This window comes from Camellia sinensis, chromosome 13 (assembly GCF_055761805.1).
Source record: "Camellia sinensis isolate YWXY chromosome 13, ASM5576180v1, whole genome shotgun sequence".
Lineage (NCBI taxonomy): Eukaryota > Viridiplantae > Streptophyta > Magnoliopsida > Ericales > Theaceae > Camellia > Camellia sinensis.
The window spans coordinates 133,753,318-133,772,545 of NC_138973.1; the positions used below are offsets into that span (position 1 = coordinate 133,753,318).

At 37.4% G+C, this 19,228-nt stretch overlaps 1 long non-coding RNA gene across 2 annotated transcripts; it reads right to left on the reverse strand.

Annotated features, from left to right (window-relative positions):
• Positions 1–13,538: 13,538 nt before the first annotated feature.
• On the reverse strand, positions 13,539–19,007 carry LOC114283036 (uncharacterized). 2 transcript variants are annotated; one of them, XR_014349584.1, is made up of 4 exons: positions 18,829–19,007; positions 15,068–15,282; positions 14,229–14,983; positions 13,539–14,135 (listed from the first exon to the last, which is right to left on the reverse strand). It is a non-coding gene; the product is annotated as an uncharacterized LOC114283036 (long non-coding RNA). The 2 variants fall into 2 exon arrangements; XR_014349583.1 differs by having other exon boundaries at positions 13,539–14,983.
• Positions 19,008–19,228: the final 221 nt, after the last annotated feature.

Consider the following 19,228-nt stretch of genomic DNA (forward strand, 5'->3'; position numbering starts at 1 on the left):
TAAGGTATGCTAAATTAAACGTGCCCTAATACTAACCATTAAAGCAGGTAAGTAAAGGGAAGAAAGAAGTGAGGTTGGAAGACATACACACCACCCACACACACTTATTACAGATTTGCCCTCGCTCGGAGGGACCGAATAAATATTACAAATTAATTAATTAACAAATTAACTAATTTAGGAAAACAGTAAAACGTCTCGAGAAGCGCGCCGCCATGCGCAAGCTGCCTCTGTTTTCCTCCCTTTCCTCCTCTGGAGGTTGTCAAAACCTCAGGACTGCATCCTTGGACAGAGGGGATCACCACCGGCTGAATGAAACTTCCACCGGCAATGTAGTATGTCCATCGACACAAAATAGGGTCTGTCGGCAGGGAAAATGGTGCCGATCGGCACATTACACTGCCGGTCGGCAGAGTATTCCTGCAGAACCTGCAACTCACAGCAACAGAGGGCAAAACAAGGCATGGCAGCACAATTCAAGGCATGTATGCACCAACCATGTCTCTTATCATTGTAATGACTCAAAGGGACATGTGCCTCGGTTCTCGGACCACCAATCACGCATTTCCATGCATGATGGCCCAAGGAACCAAGCATGCAACTTTGATTTCAAATGCATGCAAACCAATCAAACAAATTAGGCCCTATTCCTATCACCAATTCAAGGAACAAGGCATGCATGCAAAATGCAATGCAACCTAGGCATACAAGCTAGGAATGCAACATGGCATGGCAATTAACTCATGCAAGCATGTAAGCATACATAGAGCAATACAAATGGATGGCAAGATGGACTTATACATGAATTAGGCAACTCTAAAATAGGCCTAAAACAGTGGCCAAAAGTGCTAAAGAGTGAGAGCTAAATGGCATGCACACACACATGCACATAAGGACCAACACTTAAGCATGAATCAAATAACATTCAAGCACACTTGAAAGAAGGAAACATGGACAAGTTAGCATGCAACATGAGCCCTAAGATCATGCTATAAAATGATGCCAAATCAAGTTATAAATTAAGTCAAGCATGCGACAAATGGCCTAAGTGTTCAAGGCAAATCAATAATGCATTGAACTACACTTATCATGATCAAACATGGCATGCATTAAACAACTAAAAACAGATTTTTAGCATGTTAAAACAAGGCCAAAGGACTCCTTAGATGGCATCTAAATGGCCCAAATACAAAGGCATGCACCATGGCCAAAACATGGAGCATTGCAACACATGCTTTCAAAGCATTAAAGAGGCATGCAAGGCAATCAAACAAGCATGGAAATGGGACTGAAATGACATGTAGAATGATCCCAAATCACCAAAACAATGCAAAGATGGCATGCTACACATGCACATACTCAAGGCCAACAAGCCCAAATACAAATGAGCTATATAATGCATGCAAAGATCAACCCAAACGATTATGGACAGAGCTAAAACATGGCAAAATAAGCACATAAACTTCACAAATGCAAGCCTAAAACATGCTCCAACAAAGGCTAACAACCTAGAACATGTTAAGGCACAAATAGGGCATTACATGGCAACTATGCTAAACATGCATGGAGTTCCAAAACCAACTTGAAATCATGTTATATCATGGATATATAAGCATGAAAAACAAACCAAACATGCTCAACACACACTCAAGCATAGGCTTCCTTAAGAGGCCAAAATGTGTCCTTTTCAAGGACAACAAGGAGAGGGGGTGGCCCTCTCCTTCTTGGGACTTCAAAGCATCATCTTCACCACTGAAATCCCTCAATATTTCAGTGGTGAAGAGACCTCAACACCAAAATCCCGGAGCTAGCACAAAATGGCTCAAAATGAGGCCTTTTGAGGCCTAAGGGTGGTCAACAACCCTCAAACAACAAAACACTCTTAATAAACAACAAAGAGGGCTCAAAAACAGAACTTTTTTATGTTATACAATAAGCACAAAAACAGCTCTAAGACAGGTGGAAAATCAATGCAAAAATGGGGGAAAAAGGGACTAGTTTCTCACCCTTGATGCCTTCTTCAACAAAGATGCTCCAATGGCCTCCTTGAGCTTGAATCCAAGACCAAAATCTCAAAACACACTCTTTAGAACCTCAGCTCCAAGAGGAAGGTGAAACACTAGGTGTTTGTGTGCAATAGTAAGGCACAAAACACCTAGTGAACAAAATGGAAGGAAAAGAGAGATAGGTGAGTGTATCTAACCCTAACCCTAGGAAAAACCAGAGCTCTCCTCTGTCTTCTCTCCTAAAAAATGTCTAAAAGCCTCTTTCTTTGCCTTAGAGAGAGTTCCTCTCTATATGCCTCTTGTAAAGCTTACAAGACAAGCTTTGCAAGAGGGAGATCCCTCCATACACGTGTATGGAGGGGAGCAAAAGCTAAACAGCTGTCCAAAAATATCTGCAAAAGCAGATGAACAGCAATCGGCCGGCAAAAAATGCCATCTTGGCCAAAAAGAGTGCCGACCGGCACAAAATAGTGCGGATCGGCAACAAAGAGTGCCGGCCGGCAAACTATATTGCCGGTGGCAGCAAAAACCAGCCGGTGGCATCTAGCCAATGCCGGTGGTGGGTGGGGATGGTCTACAAGCCTCACCCTGCCTTTCCAAGGCAAAACACAAGTGTTTGGTGCAAAACCAGACACTAAACGGTCGAGTTCGGGGATCCTGAGGCAAGGCGCGTGAGCCGAGACCTCCGGGAACTCCAAACGAACACAAACATGGATAATCACCGAGTGTTCAAACGGTGACGTCCAAGTCTTGAGGACGGTCAAAAATGGGGTGTCTACAGATATTTTTGGAGATATTTTTTGGAGATATTTTCTGGAGATATTTTGCGAAGATATTTAGAGAAAATATTTTTTTAGATATTTACCTCCACAACTCTATAAATACACCTGTTGGATTCATTTGAAAAGGTTGACAAATTTTTTTGAGGCTAAAAGAGCAATTTTCAAAGCTTGTGAATCACATCACCTTTCAACCTTCATCTTCTCAACCTTCTTCCTCTTTCCTTGATATACCCATGACATAAACATCATGAAAACTGTATCTTGAGGCTCCTTGCTAAGTGTTCAAGCCATTTCCAAGAATCTTGAGGGTGTTAGGAAGGAATTTGACAACTAAAAGCTCTTCTTTGGTTTGAAAGGTACCCTTTGGAGCTATTTTCATCTATCTTTTCCTTTATTTCTCTCATTTCTATAGCTTTTTGTTATTCAAACATGTGATCCACTTTAAAATGTGGATGGCTCAGCCACCCTCTATAGAGTTATAGTACCATTTCTCTTTGTTTCAATGTAATCTTTTAGCTTTGGGATGTGGATGGCCCAGCCACTCCCGAATAGAATTGTTAAATAGTATAGTTTCTTTACTTTCATACATTTTCTTAGTCTCTTTTTCATTATCCAAGTGTTTTGATTGATGTGATTCAATCCATACTCAATCTTGATGAGTATTTGTGGTTGCTTCATAGGATCCATCTCTATCTTTCTCTCATTTTTCTTTGAAGCTATATGATTTTCCTCATTAAAAAGGGTTAAAAACTCTCTACTCAACCAACTTTGAACATGGGAATGGATTTTACATTCATATCCCATGACTAAAGAAGATGAGTCTTCAACTATTTTGATGAGTTATATATATTTTCTTGTACTTCCTCATTATTTTCTTAGAAGCCCTCTGGAGATTTTATTAGCTTTATGAGGCTTCACCTTAGAAATAGTGGCAGTTTGCTCGCTCCAATTAATAGTATGGATTTGGTATTAATCTATCCTTATCCACAAAGAGATGAATGCAGGTTTCCATTTATTTCTCTGGCTTGTGTTTCTTTTAGCTTCAATTATTGTACATATTAGTTTTTGGTTCATTTAATAGCTGTTGTATAAATCTTATATCATCTCTTGTTATTAGATATTGGATGAGACCTATCTACATCTTCCTTGAGTATCCTGATAGGAAAGAGTAGAAAGGATGAGCACTCCTTGAAAATGTTTTTTTTGTTTTTGTTGCACAAAATAGGGTTTTCCAAATCAACTGTATGACCGACTAGATAAAGGGTCCAATCAGCCATTTTTTCATTCAGCCAGACCATTTATTTGGCCTACCAGATGACTTTTTCAGGCAAAATAGAACAAAATAAAGCGATTTTCAGTGGATGATCTCTTGGGCATGCACAACTCTTTTTTATAGTTTTTCCTTCTATTTTCTTATGATTTGTTAGAACAACTTCTATTGGCTGAATCAATTCATTGTTGTAAATAACTTCCAACCCCACTTTTTTCTATTCATTCATTGATGTATTAATTTCTAACCCCATGTTTTCTATTCCTTTCATCACAAATGATTGTTGTAATAACTTTTATCCTCCATTTCTTTCTATCTCTTTTATTTCCATTCTTTCCATATCTGTAAATAGCATCATGTTGTCCTTTTTTTATTTTGATTTTTGTTATCATATCCATGCCTTACATCCATATTTCATGGATTTGGATTTGGCTCATTTGCATTTGTGGGCTTATCATTTCTTATGTGGTTTTGTGCGCTACCTCATGTCTTAAGATGACTCACGTGTCATATATTTAGTAGCCAAACTTGTAGTTGCATTAGTTGTATTAGTATGTTGCATATAGAATCATGCATATTTTACTAACTTTTGTTTCATCTTCATAATCGGATGTGAGTAAATACTAGATGAACATTTATAACTTTAGCATCCCGCCAATGAATGATTTTTTCTTACTATGTCTAAGCATCTCACCATGTGACTTTTTGCTTAATTGATATATCTTTATGATTGCTAGTGGATGGAGGTTGTATCGTTCAATTTGGAATAGTGTTGATTCTTATGCATGTGGGCTTAGTTTCATTTGAGTTGTACACATTTCAAAACTCTTTCAAAATATATGAGATCAAAATGTTCCAAAATAAATGACACAGTCTATACTTGATTGTTTCACATAGTAATTTGTAGCATTAATAAATAATTAGAACACGAGCACATAATGTTTATAAAACTCATATCTTGATTTAGTAAAGGTTGATCTTTTGATCGAGTTAGCGGGGGTGCATAATTCATGACCTTCCCACCCCTCATACCTAAGTTTTCGAACTAAGACATTTCTATTTATGACGAACAGTGGCCTTTGGCATGAGTCACGGGTTTTCTAATTTTCTTAATAGGTTAAATGGTGACTCTGAGATCTAGTGATTTAGTCCATTTTTGGCATATTTTGCGATTAATGAATTTTCTATAGATTTTTCGGATTTGGATTCTCATTTTTCTATGTCACATTGCACTAGTAAAATCAAATCAAAGGTCAAGAGTCTGAATTGTCGGATGTGCTCGGGTACCCCCTAAGACTTCTACAATTAATTATTGAGTTTTGAAATTCAAAAGGATAGTGCAAATGAGTCATAGATTAAGAGGGTTTGCTGTAATTTATCCTTGTTTTTTTTTACTTAATTTTTGTCATATCTTATAAATATTTTATATATACTCAAGTTGTACTTTAGCTAAAATATTATTATTTTTTATGATATGAAGTTAATTTCATTAGTTTTATTTTCATTTTTATTTTATTTTATTTTATATGTTGTACACATTGTGTATTTAAATAAAAGTAAATAGATTTATAGTTAACTAAATTGAAATTACAGAACATAAAATCATGCTGGAAGTTACAACATTATGAACATAAATACATATAACAAACCATAATACTGAAACGATGAAAAGAAAGCAAATTGAAGCCTGTGTGATACCACCATTTCCTTAAAACAGATTTGCCGCCTCACCGTGAGTGCTAGAGGTATGTTAGCGTCTGTCTCCCAAGATATGACAGTTAGAACATGCCAATGTAGAAGCATCTTCTATTTAGCTCCGATAAACTGATAATAACAACACTCTCTCACACAAGAAGAATATAATATGGCAGACTAACTATCACTTCAGAGCAAAGAATTTTTGTACTCCAACCAAAGAGGATGATCTTCTTTTATACACAATGGGAAAGACAGGAGGAGTCTTCCTGCAACAAATACAAAATTCAATTCTACAAAATGCCAAACTAATGTAGCAAAATAGATGGGAAATAAGTGTGCAAGTTACACTCTCTATATACACATGTGTGTATACTTGCAGCCACCAAATAGACCTAGTCCAAAAAAGATTAGGTTGATGGGCCACCAATCCGGTCTAGCCTAAACCAAGCTTCAAGCCTAAGCCCAAACCCAAACCCAAACTCAAACTCAAGCCCAAGTCCTAAGTCCTAAGATCCAAAATCCATTATCCACGACCCACAACCCACAGACCCAGACTTGGACCAGGCCCAATCTGGGCGGCGTGCGCATGTGCGCCCATGTGTGGCAATTTTTGCATAACAAACTTGAACCGTAGTTTTGGCTCAAGCTTATCTTTGAAGCATCCGTAACTCCCTTCTTTCAGAAAATTTGGATGCCTCCAAAGGGTTCATGCCTTTGTCAAAAACTTGAGATTTGAATACCTATAAATACTTTCCTCTACAATCAATGTGGGATAGGTGGTTACACACCATTCCCAATACCTCATTCAGGAGGCCAACTTTATGAGACAGTTTCTCCTTCAATTCTCAATGGTTTTTGGTCATTTTTGTGTGGTGTAAAGATCTTGTTACAAAGAATGTAAATCCGTTTGATCACACTGCAAACCGGTAGTTGGGATCTACTTTAATTATATATTAAAGTCATCATAAAACCATTTTTTTAACAATCCCCCATATGAATAAAAATCGACCGAATAAAGAAAAATGGACAACGTTTAATAACAAAGACTCGGAGAGAGAGCACACAAACTAACCCTACATCAGTAGTTGTTGGCCTTGAACCTTTCGTAGTGAAAGCTTACCAGATTTACTAGTTGACCAGTGAACATGATGTCTTGAACTGCTCTACCATTTGTGCAAACCAAGACAATAGACCTCACACAGGAGTTAGTTCAACCATTGTTCTTGTTCTCACTGGTGTGTCTGATTTGGCCTTGGAACACTAGTTTGGTTCAGTGAGTGTTTTTAAAGAATTTAGCATTTTCAATTCTTAAAGAAACGGCCCCTGCAGACACCCCATTTTTGACCGTCCTCAAGACTAGGATGTCACCGTTTGAACACTCAGTGATCATCCATGTTTGTGTTCGTCTTGAGTTCCCGGAGGTCTCGGCTTGCGCGCCTTGCCTCAGAATCTCTCGACTCGACTGTTTAGTGTCTGATTTTGCACCAAATACTTGTGTTTTGCCTTGGAGGGGCAGGGAATGCCTTGTGAGGCATCCCCACACATCACCGGCCATGGCCAGAGGCCACCGGCTGGTGTTTGTTGCCATCGGCAATGTATATTGCCAGTCGGCAGCCTATTTTGTCAAGATGGCAATTTTGAGCAGCCGACTACTGTTCATCTGCTTTTGCAAATATTTTAATACAGCTGTATGGCATTTTGTTCCCCTCCATACACGTGTATGGAGGGATGGCCTTCTTGTTAGCTTACCTTGTAAGCTTTACAAGATTGGCTCCTCTACAAGAGGAGCCCTCCCCTCTTGGCTTTAGGGTTAGACATTTTAGAGAGAGAAAACATTGATAGAAGCTCTGGTTCTAGGGTTAGAACTTATATACATTCTATCTCTATATCTCTCTCTCTTGAGTGTTCTAGGTGTATTTGTTCATAGTATTGCACACAAACACCTACTATTACACCTTCCCTTGGCTATTGAGGTTCTAAGGGATTGTTTTCAGAGTTTTGGAGCTGGTTTGGAGCTTAAGAAGCTGCTGGAGCTTCATTTGTGAAAGAGGTCTTCAAGGGTAACAATCTTGCCCCTTTATTCCCCATTCTTGCATACTATTTTTTCCTATCTTAGAACTTCTTTTGAGCTTAGTATATAATATAAAAAAGTTCTGTTTTTGGGTCCTCTAAATAGTTTTTTTAGAGTGTTTTGTGGTTTGGAGGTGTTTGACCCCTCTTAGGCCTTGAGAGGCCCCATTTTGTGCTATTTTGAGTGAGCTCCGGGACCTTGGTGTTTGGGCCTCCTCACCACTGAAATCTTGAGGGATTTTAGAGGTGAGGATGGTGCCTTGAGGTGCTAGGGAGGAGAGGGCCACCCCCTCTCCTTGTTGTCCTTGAAATGGACCATTTTTGGCCTCTTGAGGGAGCACCCAGCTAAGCTTCATGTTGACCATGCCTTAGTTGTTTTTTGTGCTTATTATGTCATGACATGCCTCTGTTTTTTGTTGGTTTTGGTACACCATGCATGCTTAGCATACCTACCTTGTAATGCCATGTTTAGGCCTTAACATGCCTTAGGTTGTAAACCATTGTTCAAGCATGTTTTAGGTCTAGATTTGTGAAGCTTTTGTGCTTATTTTGCCATGTTAGAGGTCTGTCCTTAGTCATTTTGGTCGGCCATGACATGTTTAGTATAGCCCCTTTGCATTTCGGCTTGTTGGTCTTAAGTGTGTGAGTGTGTAGCATGCATTACTTGCTTTATTTTAATGGTTTGGCACCATTTATAGAATCATTTCAGTCCCCTTAGCATGCTTGTATGCTTGCCTTGGATGCCTCTTTGATGCCTTATGAGCTTGTGTGGTATGCTCCTTGAAAGTGCATTTGTGCATGCTTTTGAATTCAAGCCATTTAGATGCTATCTAAGTGGTCTTTTGGGCTTTGTTTTATGTGCTAAAACTTTATTTTTTAGTCATTTAAGTCTTTCCATGTGTGGTCATATCAAGTGTAGTTCAATACTTCATTAGCTTGCCTTGAATGCTTGGGCCATTTGTTGCATGTTTAGCCTATCTTGTTTGCTTGGTTTGGCACCATGTTTTTGCATGATTTTCAGAGCTTAATGCATGACATTAGTCCATGTTTGCATCCTCTTAAGTGTGCATGAGAATTGCTTTTAAATGCTTGAAGTATTGGATTCCCATTGCATGCATGCGTGCGCGTGTGTTAGTCCTTCATTTTGGGCACTTTGGCCACTGTTTTAGGCCTAGTTAGGACTGCCTAAATCATGTTTAAGTCCATCTCTTTGTTTGTTGCATGTACTCCTTGTATGTTGTAGCATATTGGTGAGTTTTTGCAATATTGAACTTGCATGATTGAATGAAGTCACATGTTTGTTTACATGCTTAAACACCCACATTGTGCCTTGTATGTTTGTTGGTTGCATTATCTCATGCCTTGTATGTCTTGTATGCTTGCTTGCATTATCCATGTTACATGCTAGCTCACATGATTAGGATTGCATTGCATGGGCATGCATGCTCTACTTCTTGACCAAGTCATGATAGAGGTTGAGTCCCATTGGTTTGTTCATATGCATTGCATTCCATATCAAAAATGCACACTTGATTCTTTGGGCCATCACGCATTGAAATGCGCGATTGATGGTCCAAGAACCAAGGATCATGGCCCTTTGAGTCATAAACATGATAAGGGATGTGATTAATGCATACATTGCTTGAATAGCATTGCCATGCTCTGCCTTGCCCTCTGTTGCTGTCAATTGCAGATTCTGCAGGAACTTTCTGCTGACCGGCAATGCTTAGTGCCGACCGGCAATCCTTCCTGGGCCGATAGCTTCATCAACAGCCGATGATTACACATCACAGCTGGTGATGATTCTACTCAGCCGGTGGTGTCTCCCAATGTCCAGGGAAGCAATTCTGAGACTTTGGCAGTCTTCAAAGAGGTAGAGCAAGGAGAACAGAGGCAGCCTATGCATGGCAGTGCACTTCCGAGCAGGACCGAGCATGCATTGCATTGGGCTCTCTTCTCGAGGCGGCTTATCTGCTTTCCCTAGATTAGTTAATTTGTTTAGCTAATTAGATGGCCTGTAATATTTAATTAACTTGTAGGTTAATTATCTGTAATATTTATTCGGTCCCTCCGAGCGAGGGCAAATTTGTAATAAGTATGGGTGAGTGTGTGCATGTCTTCCAATCCCCACTTCTTTCTTCCCTTTTATTTACCTACTTATGGAGGTAGATTAGGGCATGTTTAAATTAGCATACCTTATGCTATGCATGCGTGCATCCATACATTTGTCTTGCATGCACCAGGCTCGGTACATCATGCTAACTGCATTTGCACTTCAATTCCAAATTGAATACGTGCATCAACTGATTGCATTTCACATGCCATGTTTAGGTTAGTCGAGCCTACTCTAAATTGCATCTTGTATGTGTTGCATTAGTCAATTTGACATGAACTAGGACCATGCATGTTGGCTAACTAGTTTATTGTTTTAGTATGGAGTACGATGTAAGTATTTTTATGCTTTAGCATACTGCATGCGTGTGAATGCTATTATGACAGCATGCTTACCATGTGGCTAGGTGCTTATGTGATATAACTTCTCGAATGCCTGTGGGTGAAGGTTGGATTGTCTGAGTTGGAAACACTCGTTGAAATCCGTGTTTTAGCCTACTTGCGGGTAGCAAATTCCAAACATTTTCCAAAACAAACGGATATGCAATGCTTATTCCCAAATTAGGCAATCTAGTCGGAATAAGAACACATAACGTTTTCAAAAACGGATATCATGGTTAGTAGAGGCCGATCTTCGGATCAGGCGAGAGGGGGTGCTCATAGCTGACCTTCCCCGATCGTACCCAAGTTCCCGAGCCGAGGTAACTTTGGTGATGACAGACACATGGCCTTTGGCACCGAGTCAGGGTTTCCTCAATTCCCCCATAAAAAATATTTAGGTGGCGACTCTGTATCTGGCAAAGCAGTCCATGTTTGGCACTTCTTTTCAAAAATCTGTTTCTCAAAACGATTTGCCGAATTTGGACTCTTTGGTTCAGATTAAGAACCGTGACACACAAATCGAGTCCGAGCTGTAGCGCGGGGTCCCCACGCGGGCGCGTCTACAGCCCCACTTCACACTTACATAGGTGACCTACATAATGTATCTTTGTATTCCATGGTTGACTATTCATATCACTTAGGTCATTAAAAGCATTAGCTTATCATTCTAACCCCACATGTTATTACTGTATAAAGGAATGGGCAAGAGGATTTACCTCTTCAGTGACCCAACTATTACACGCAGTTAGGCTGTCCCTTTGAACCTAGATCTCGAGATCCCCAGTTAGCTAGGTTGGGTTTTCATGGCGGTAACATTTACTAAAGGCCTTAACCCCATTCTTTTTTATGACGTTTCTACTAACTCTTGAGTTAACCTTTTGGTTAGTAGATCCACAATGTTGTCCTTAGACTTTACATAGTTTGGAGGGACAACTCCATTAGAGAGTAGTTGTTGTATGGAATTATGTCTACAACAGATATGTCTAGACTTTTCATTATATATATATATATTACTCTGTTCCTGACCAATCATCGATTGGCTATCACAATGAATACAGATAGCAGGCACAGGTTTCAACCAACGTGGAATATCTTCAACGAACTTGCAAAGCCATTCAGCTTCTTCAGTTGCTTTATCTAAAGCAATAAACTTAGATTCCATCATTGATCTCGATATACACATTTGCATCGAAGATTTTCAAGACACGGCTACCCCTTTAAGGGTAAGCACATAGCCACTATTGGATTTGGAGTCTTTTATATCAAATATCCAATTAGTGTCACTACACCCTTCTAGTACCGCTGGGTATCTGGTATAATGTAGCCCATAATTCCAGCACATAATCCCGGGTGCAGTGAAGATAACCTAACACCCACATAATGGCCTTCCAACGAGTACGATTAGGATTACTCATGTATCTACTATACTACTACAAAATCATAAATAGATCACACTTTTTTTGGTGTGATATATGTTTTTAATCACATTTTTTAAGTTTTGTCAAAGTGTGATATTTGGAAGTGTGATTAAAAATGGTCATTTTTAATCACACGTTTTTAGTGTCATTAAAAGATGATTCCATCATGCTTTTCATGTGTGATAATAAATATTTAGATCACATCTTTTAAGTGTGATTAATAACTAATAAAACCTATGATAATAAACATTTAGATCACATCTTTTAAATATGATTAATAATTAATAAAACTTATGATAATAAACATTTAGATTACAGATTTTAAGTGTGATTAATATCTAATAAAACCTGTGATTAATAATAAGATAAGATCACATGCTTTATGCATTTCTCATCACAGTTAATGCGTGTGATAAAAAAAGGGGTTCGATATATTTGAAGAATAATCAATATTATTTTTGTACGCGCATTTGAAGAATATAATACACACTATATACTATACTTTGAATCACAACCACATATTGAATGAAATAACATCATATATTTCATAAATGAAAATTAAATGTTCAAAAGTATATACAAAGGGTGTGTTTGGTAACGTTTATGTTTTTAGTTTATATTTATAAAAATTTTATAAACTGATTTTTGTTTATTTTTAAAAAAATATAAGCTACAAACGCATTTGGTAATTGACAAAATGCTTAAAAAATTTTAAAAATATAAAAAAGAGTGAGAAATAGCAAGTGGTGGCAAGTGGCGGTGGAAGACGGTGGTGGAAAGTGGTGATGGTGGGTGGTGGGTAGCTGGTGGCGGGTGGGTGGTGGTGGTGGGTGGGTGGGTGACGGTGGCGGTTGGTAGTGAGTGGGTGGTGGTAGTAGTGGTGGCGGTGGCGGGTGGTGGTGGCAGGCAGGTGGCGGATGGCGGTGGGGGTGGGTGGTGGCGGGTGGGTGGTGGTAGTGGGTGGGTGGGTGACGGTGGCGGGTGGTGGGTAGTAGCGAGTGGGTGGTGGTGATGGTGGTGGCAGGTGGGGGGTGGTAGTGGCAGGTGGGTGGCGGAATGACGGGTGGGTAGTGGGTGGTGATGGTGGGTGGGTGGGTGGGTGACGGTGGCGGGTGGTGGGTGGTAGCGAGTGGGTGGTGGCGGATGACGGGTGGTGGTGGGTGATGCCGGGTAGGTGACGGGTGGTGGTAGTGGTGGGTAAGTGGGTGACAGTGGCGGGTGGCGGGTGGTAGGTGGTAGCGAGTGGGTGGTGGGTGGTGGCGGCGGCAGGTGGGTGGCGGGTGGGTGGTGGGTGATGGTTGTGGTGGTGGTGGTGGGTGGCGGGTGGTGGTAGTGGGTGGGTGACAGGTCGCTGGTGGTGGCGGGTGGGTGGCAGGTGGTGGATGGTGGTGACGGGTGGCTGGTGAGTGGTGGTGGCAAGTAGGTAGCGGGTAGTGGGTGGTGGTGGGTGGATGACAGGTGGGTGGTGGTGGTGGCGAGTGGGTGATGGGTGGTGAGTGGTGGTGGCAGGTGGTGGTGGGGGGTGGGTGGTGGGTGGTGGTGGCGGAAAATGGTGGTGAAAAATGGTGACGGGTGGTGGCTAGTGTTGGGTGGTAAAAAAAAAAAAACTGAAAACTCAAAATGGAAACGGAAACACATTTTTTGTCTTTTCATTTTGTTGCCAAATTTATAAACTGAGACCACTGATTTATAAATCAAAAATTTTACCAAACAAGTTTTTATTTGAGTTTTTTTAATTTTTGTAAATATAAACAGAAAACTGAAAACGTAAATATTACCAAACTGCACCAAAGGAATTAAATAAAAAGTTTTTAACTGTGCTTACATATATTAAAAAGTGAAAAAACCTGAAAAACTAAGTTGTTGAATTCTTTAACCATATTTTACATCTCTCTAAGAAATTTCTGACTTGAAAAATGAAAACACATATTAATTTAGGAACCTCCAGAAGCATATGAATAAACTAAATATTTGTAGAGACTGTTCTAGTTTTACAAAAGATAAAGTCAGATCTTTCTCATCAACTTGACTCTTCATCTCCTACATCAATAGAAAATGAATAACCACTTTGATTGTTACTAGTATGAAGTTTGGATTACCATATAGATATGACATATACATAGAATCAATAAATCCAAAATGAAAATCGTAAATGCATGGCCAGATAATTTAAAGTCATAAAACTAAATATACATAGAATCAACAAATCCAAAATGAAATCTTGAAGTGATTATGTATTCCTCACCAACAAAAGAAATTGTTTATTAGAAATTTAAAGAATGGAAGTTATATAATACTTACATGTTGGATTTCAACTCATATTCTTTAGGACAAAATTAATCCACTCAACCCTCACTTCATCAATTTCGGTTTCCGTGTAAGTTTTTTTTCCGTTAAACTACAAGAGGTTATTTAGAAACAATTAGATAATGAAGAAGATGTACAAGTATCATGAATATAATATAGTAATAAAAGTTAGAATTTATCTCACATTTTGTTTTCTTAGGATGCTTTCATCTCTAATGAGGTCCATTACATGAAACCCACATTCACGTTTGTAGGTTGCGGGGACTACATAAAAGCATTTTCATTATTATTAGAAACTACATATAAAGTGGTATGATCAAAGCATTTTCATTATTATTAGAAACTACATATAAAGTGTTATGATCAAGTTGAACAACCCTCAGCATAAATATAAGTATGATAAAATTAGAGAAAATGATATTGATTACTTGAACTACTTTTCAAACTGGATTGGTCCTGCTCCTCCTTTGGGTAGTTTCATAAATTTTCAAAGCACTTTAGAAAAGAAATTTCGGAAGTCAAAATATTTTTAGGGTAACTCAAATTGCTTAAAAATGTATGAACCAACCAAACTTACATGTTTATTACAATTTCAAGGGTTGGTTTTATTTTAGAATTAATTGAATCATGCAAGTACACAATCATCAATGTTAGATTAATGACTAACAATATTCAATTATGCCTAGAATTGAACAAGTCATAAGTATAAGCTTACTAAGTTTAATATCCTTTGAACACATGAAATAAATAGTTTTAGATAATTACCCAATATTATAAGGAATTAAAATCAATTGTTCTAGCATAACCTCCTCTAATCTTCTTGTAAGCAATGTTGATTTTGATTTCTCTCTAGCCATAGTTTTTCCACTAACAACACAGGGATTAACAAATACAAATTGTTTCCTCCAATTGGAAGCCTTCAACACCTGATGAAGATGACTAATAAAAGAAACAAATGTTAATTAAATTCATAATTCATAAAATTTGCAGAAATAGCTATTGATGTAGCAAAATTCTCCTTACATTGTGTACAACATGATACATGTAACAGATAATTCTTTTACATGACATATGTACTCCATGTCTACTCTTTGAAATTGGATATTGATCTCTTTTCCAAATATGTCTTTCTTCTGTTGAATGTCTATGGCTTCATCATACTTGATATGCTCAACTAATGAAACAAAAGATTGAATGGACTCTTGATATTTTCCACATTCAACATTCATTGAAGCTCCCTAAGTTTGAAATTTTCAAAATAAACAAATATAAGTCAACTTTAATTTTAAGAAAGTGTAATAAAGTTTCTAGGTTTGAATATTTTACCTTATCACCAACCAATAAAAGATTTTTAGGCTAAGCAATAAAAAATCCCACTACTTCTCGAGCAGCACACAGATACAGAGGCAGACACACTTAACAGCAGAACAAGCGCTGATTGAGATTGTGGACAATATCATACCTTGAGTAAGAGAAACCTGGGAGGTTGGAGTTGGTAGGCTACTTGCTGTGTTGCTACTACTGCATGCTTGCTGATATATACTGTTAGTTGCCTACTGTTGCCTACTTCTGTTGCTTGGTCTTTTGCTATTGCTTAATGGTCTGCTGTTACTTGTTGTTACTTGTCTGCTGTTGCTTGGTGTTTTGGGGAGGTTAGTCTCAATGTTTTGGGGAGGCTACTCTTCTTGGGATATGACTTTCCAAAGAAACTTAACCCTTTGTTGTCTTTTGTTTTGGTTGTTGTTGAGAAATTAGACTTTTATTTGTCTCATTTTGCTTTATTTATTTATTTATTTTTCAGTATGATCTAATTGTTCTCGACTAAAGATGGAGACATCACATTTGTTCCACCCAAGCTTACTCTTATGGTGCTTTTATCGAAGCAGTCCAATCAGGGAAAGAACCGGTCTTTCCTCACTATCCTGTGCATATATTTTGGGAGGGGTAAGATACAAAAGCAAGGTAGAAAGGATAGTTAATTGAAAACTTGGTATTTCACCTTGGTTATTAAATCAAGTAATGTGTTCTCTATATTGAAGTTCTTTCTTTTTACATATCATGAACATCTGATATAGGATCATTTGTCTTATCTGATGTAGGAAACTGTTTAATATTCATTTATTTTTAAAATCTTCGAAAGCTCCTTGTTTGCTTCTCTGTTCTTGCCTCATGACTTGATTTTGTTATAGTCATTTCTCTACTTATATTCTTATATCTACTTCCATTTCATATGCATTCCTCAAACACACAGATTTGATTTCTCATTTTGTTTTACTTTAATAGGTCTTTGAGAAGATTTTAGAAGGAAGAAAGTTACCGTTTTGAATGATTTATAAAACCTATACTTAGCGTGCAAATTGGTTTGATGGATTTGGGACGTCATTCTGTCTTCTAGATTTACTTCTCCTCTTTATCATTGCCACAAGATTGAGATTGAACGATGCTTTTTCATTTCACCTACCTTGCCTTTTTCTTTTCTTCTGGTTCTATTGTCATATGCAGGGCCAGCCCTGAGATATAGGGGGCCCAAGGCGAACTTAAAAAATGGGGCCCCTCTTACATTAAAAAAAGAAACAGTCCATGGATAAAACAATAAATTACAACAACTTTTTTATTTTTTTGTAGCCCAAAAAAAATTTACTTGCACATATAATCATTAAAATTATAAACAAAAAATTACTTTCATATATTAAGATAGGAAGCAATCATTACATCTAATTTTTTTTTTATTTTGTATATGTAGATTTATAATTACTCCCTAACCATTCATGACCCAAAAAATTCGAAAGGTCAAGAATTGATGATGAATAACCATTTTTTTTGACTTAAAACATGAATATTTGCTTGTTAGGGAATTTTAGCAAATTTGTTTGGATGTTGTTTCGATCTCTTGTCACTATGTGCTGCATGTTTTTTCTTATGATTGATTTTGCCTTTCAGATAGTTCAACGTGGGCTAATTACTCAGGCTAATTATGATGAAGCAAGTAGGAAAGCATTAAGCTTATTTGAATATGGGCAGGTGATGGATTTATCTTTTCTTGCTTTATAAATGCTTCCATTGTAGTGTAAAAGCTTGTAAGACAATTATTGGACCATATCAATCAATATTGGGAATTTTTAAATTAGAATTTTGATTACTAGCATCAATTCTGTTTCAATGGGCCATTAGAACAAAAAGATAAAAAAAGTGATGTTCTACTTGAGTAGGCTTTGAAAAGAAATAAAAAAAGAGGAATGATGCTTGAAATGTTCCTTGGATTCTTAGCCTCTATCCTTTCCTATTGCTCTTCATTCAGTTATATGTGATAGTTAAATAAGAATTCTATTTTTAATACATTTATCACCACACATGGCACTTCTTTTTAACTAAAGGTGGACATATTCTTAGTTATCTTTTCAAAACCTTTAAATGCATGGTTGACTTGTTTGTTTCGGGTTATCAATAGTCATGGACTTTAGCCATTGGGAAGCATGTACAACTTAAATTTTAGTAGTCACTGTAGGCAAGGACTCATTTGCTTACATTGTACCCTTATGGGGGTACTGTTGCTAAACAAACTTTTGTAACTTATGTTAGTCTGTTTACTGGCTGTTATGTATTGTAGCGTGTGGCTTCAGAACATGGCCTGATATTGGTAGACACAAAATATGAATTTGGACACAAAATATGAACACGACCTCATTTCTCTTCTCGTCAATTAGGCTTATAGTATTTGGGCTTTTTTTTTTTAATATCTAAAACACAAAATTATATTTGGGGGCCCCTATTTTTAACCCAAATTTGGGGGCCCAAGGCGCAGGCCTCTCTTGCCTGCTCTCAGGACCAGGCCTGGTCATATACAACATTTGTAATCAAAATTTTGTTTTATGACATTAATGATGCCTTTGCATTGTTCCCAAATCAGATAATGGGGTGGTTGACTAGTGGAATTTATAGAATGGGATTTACACAACATAATATGATCAACAAAAGGCGTTCTAAACAAAACAAAACAAAAAGCAACAATAAAAAAGCGTTCTAAACAAAACAAAAACCAACAAAAAGCAGTAGCAACTAAGTGCAATAGCAACAACAAAAGCAACATGGGGTGTAGTTAGATTAATTGTACATAACATGACTCATGGATGAAAAGGTAAATTAGAAATCAATTTAGTTGCTATCATTGATCATTCTTCAACATTTGTACCATCATTACACATGAAAAGAATCATAGAATCCTATTATTAACCTAACTACACCCCCTATTTCCCCCCAAAAAAATAATGAAGAAGCGGAATGCTAACTACCATTATTATAGACTTCTCCACTCTTTGTTAAGCCTACTAATCATCAACAAAATCTTTACCCAATCATGTACTGAATAAGAAAACGTAGAAGAATTGTCTTTGAAGGTACTCTAAATTTTACCAATTCCTTAAAATTGACACCTACCCACCAAGCAAACAAACCACCTATTCTGTAGCACAACCCACCGCAATCCCCACCATTTCATCAACCCTACACCACATCTTCCATACATACAGATACAGATACAGTATCAACATAAGAAATTCTGAATCAACATACAGTATCAAAAAAAAAAAAAAATTGCATTCCAACGTTGATTTACAAAACACAAATACAGTATCAACATTCCCACCCAAAACCCTCATTCTAAATGAAACACTATATTTATATAATTCCACTAATAATAATCATAACAGTAAATAAATACAAATAAATCTTATGAATGATATACGAAAGGGGCATAAAAAAAAAAAAAAAAAGAGGACAGAACTCACCAGACGTTTGAAGATTCAACAGAGACGAAGATTTTGAGTGAGTAACAATGGTGATTTTAGAGCTGCAAACCAAATTAGGGCTAAGGAATTAGAAAGAGAGGCAAAGTGAGTTGGAAAAGGAAGAGTCTGATATGTTCAAAAATTCTGAATCTTCTTTGGAAGAAGTCGTGCCTGCTAGAGTAGTGGAAGAGAAAAAGGCGCCAATTTTGGGATATATTTTTATATATAAAAAAATATTCAAAAAAAATATATATATAAATATATAATCACATTTATATTGTTTTTATATATAATCACACTTAATTAGAAAGTGTGATTAAAAAAATATATAGAATGGCACTTAATTGAAAAATGACATAAAAAATAAATATATCACATGTTAATTAAAAAGTATATATAT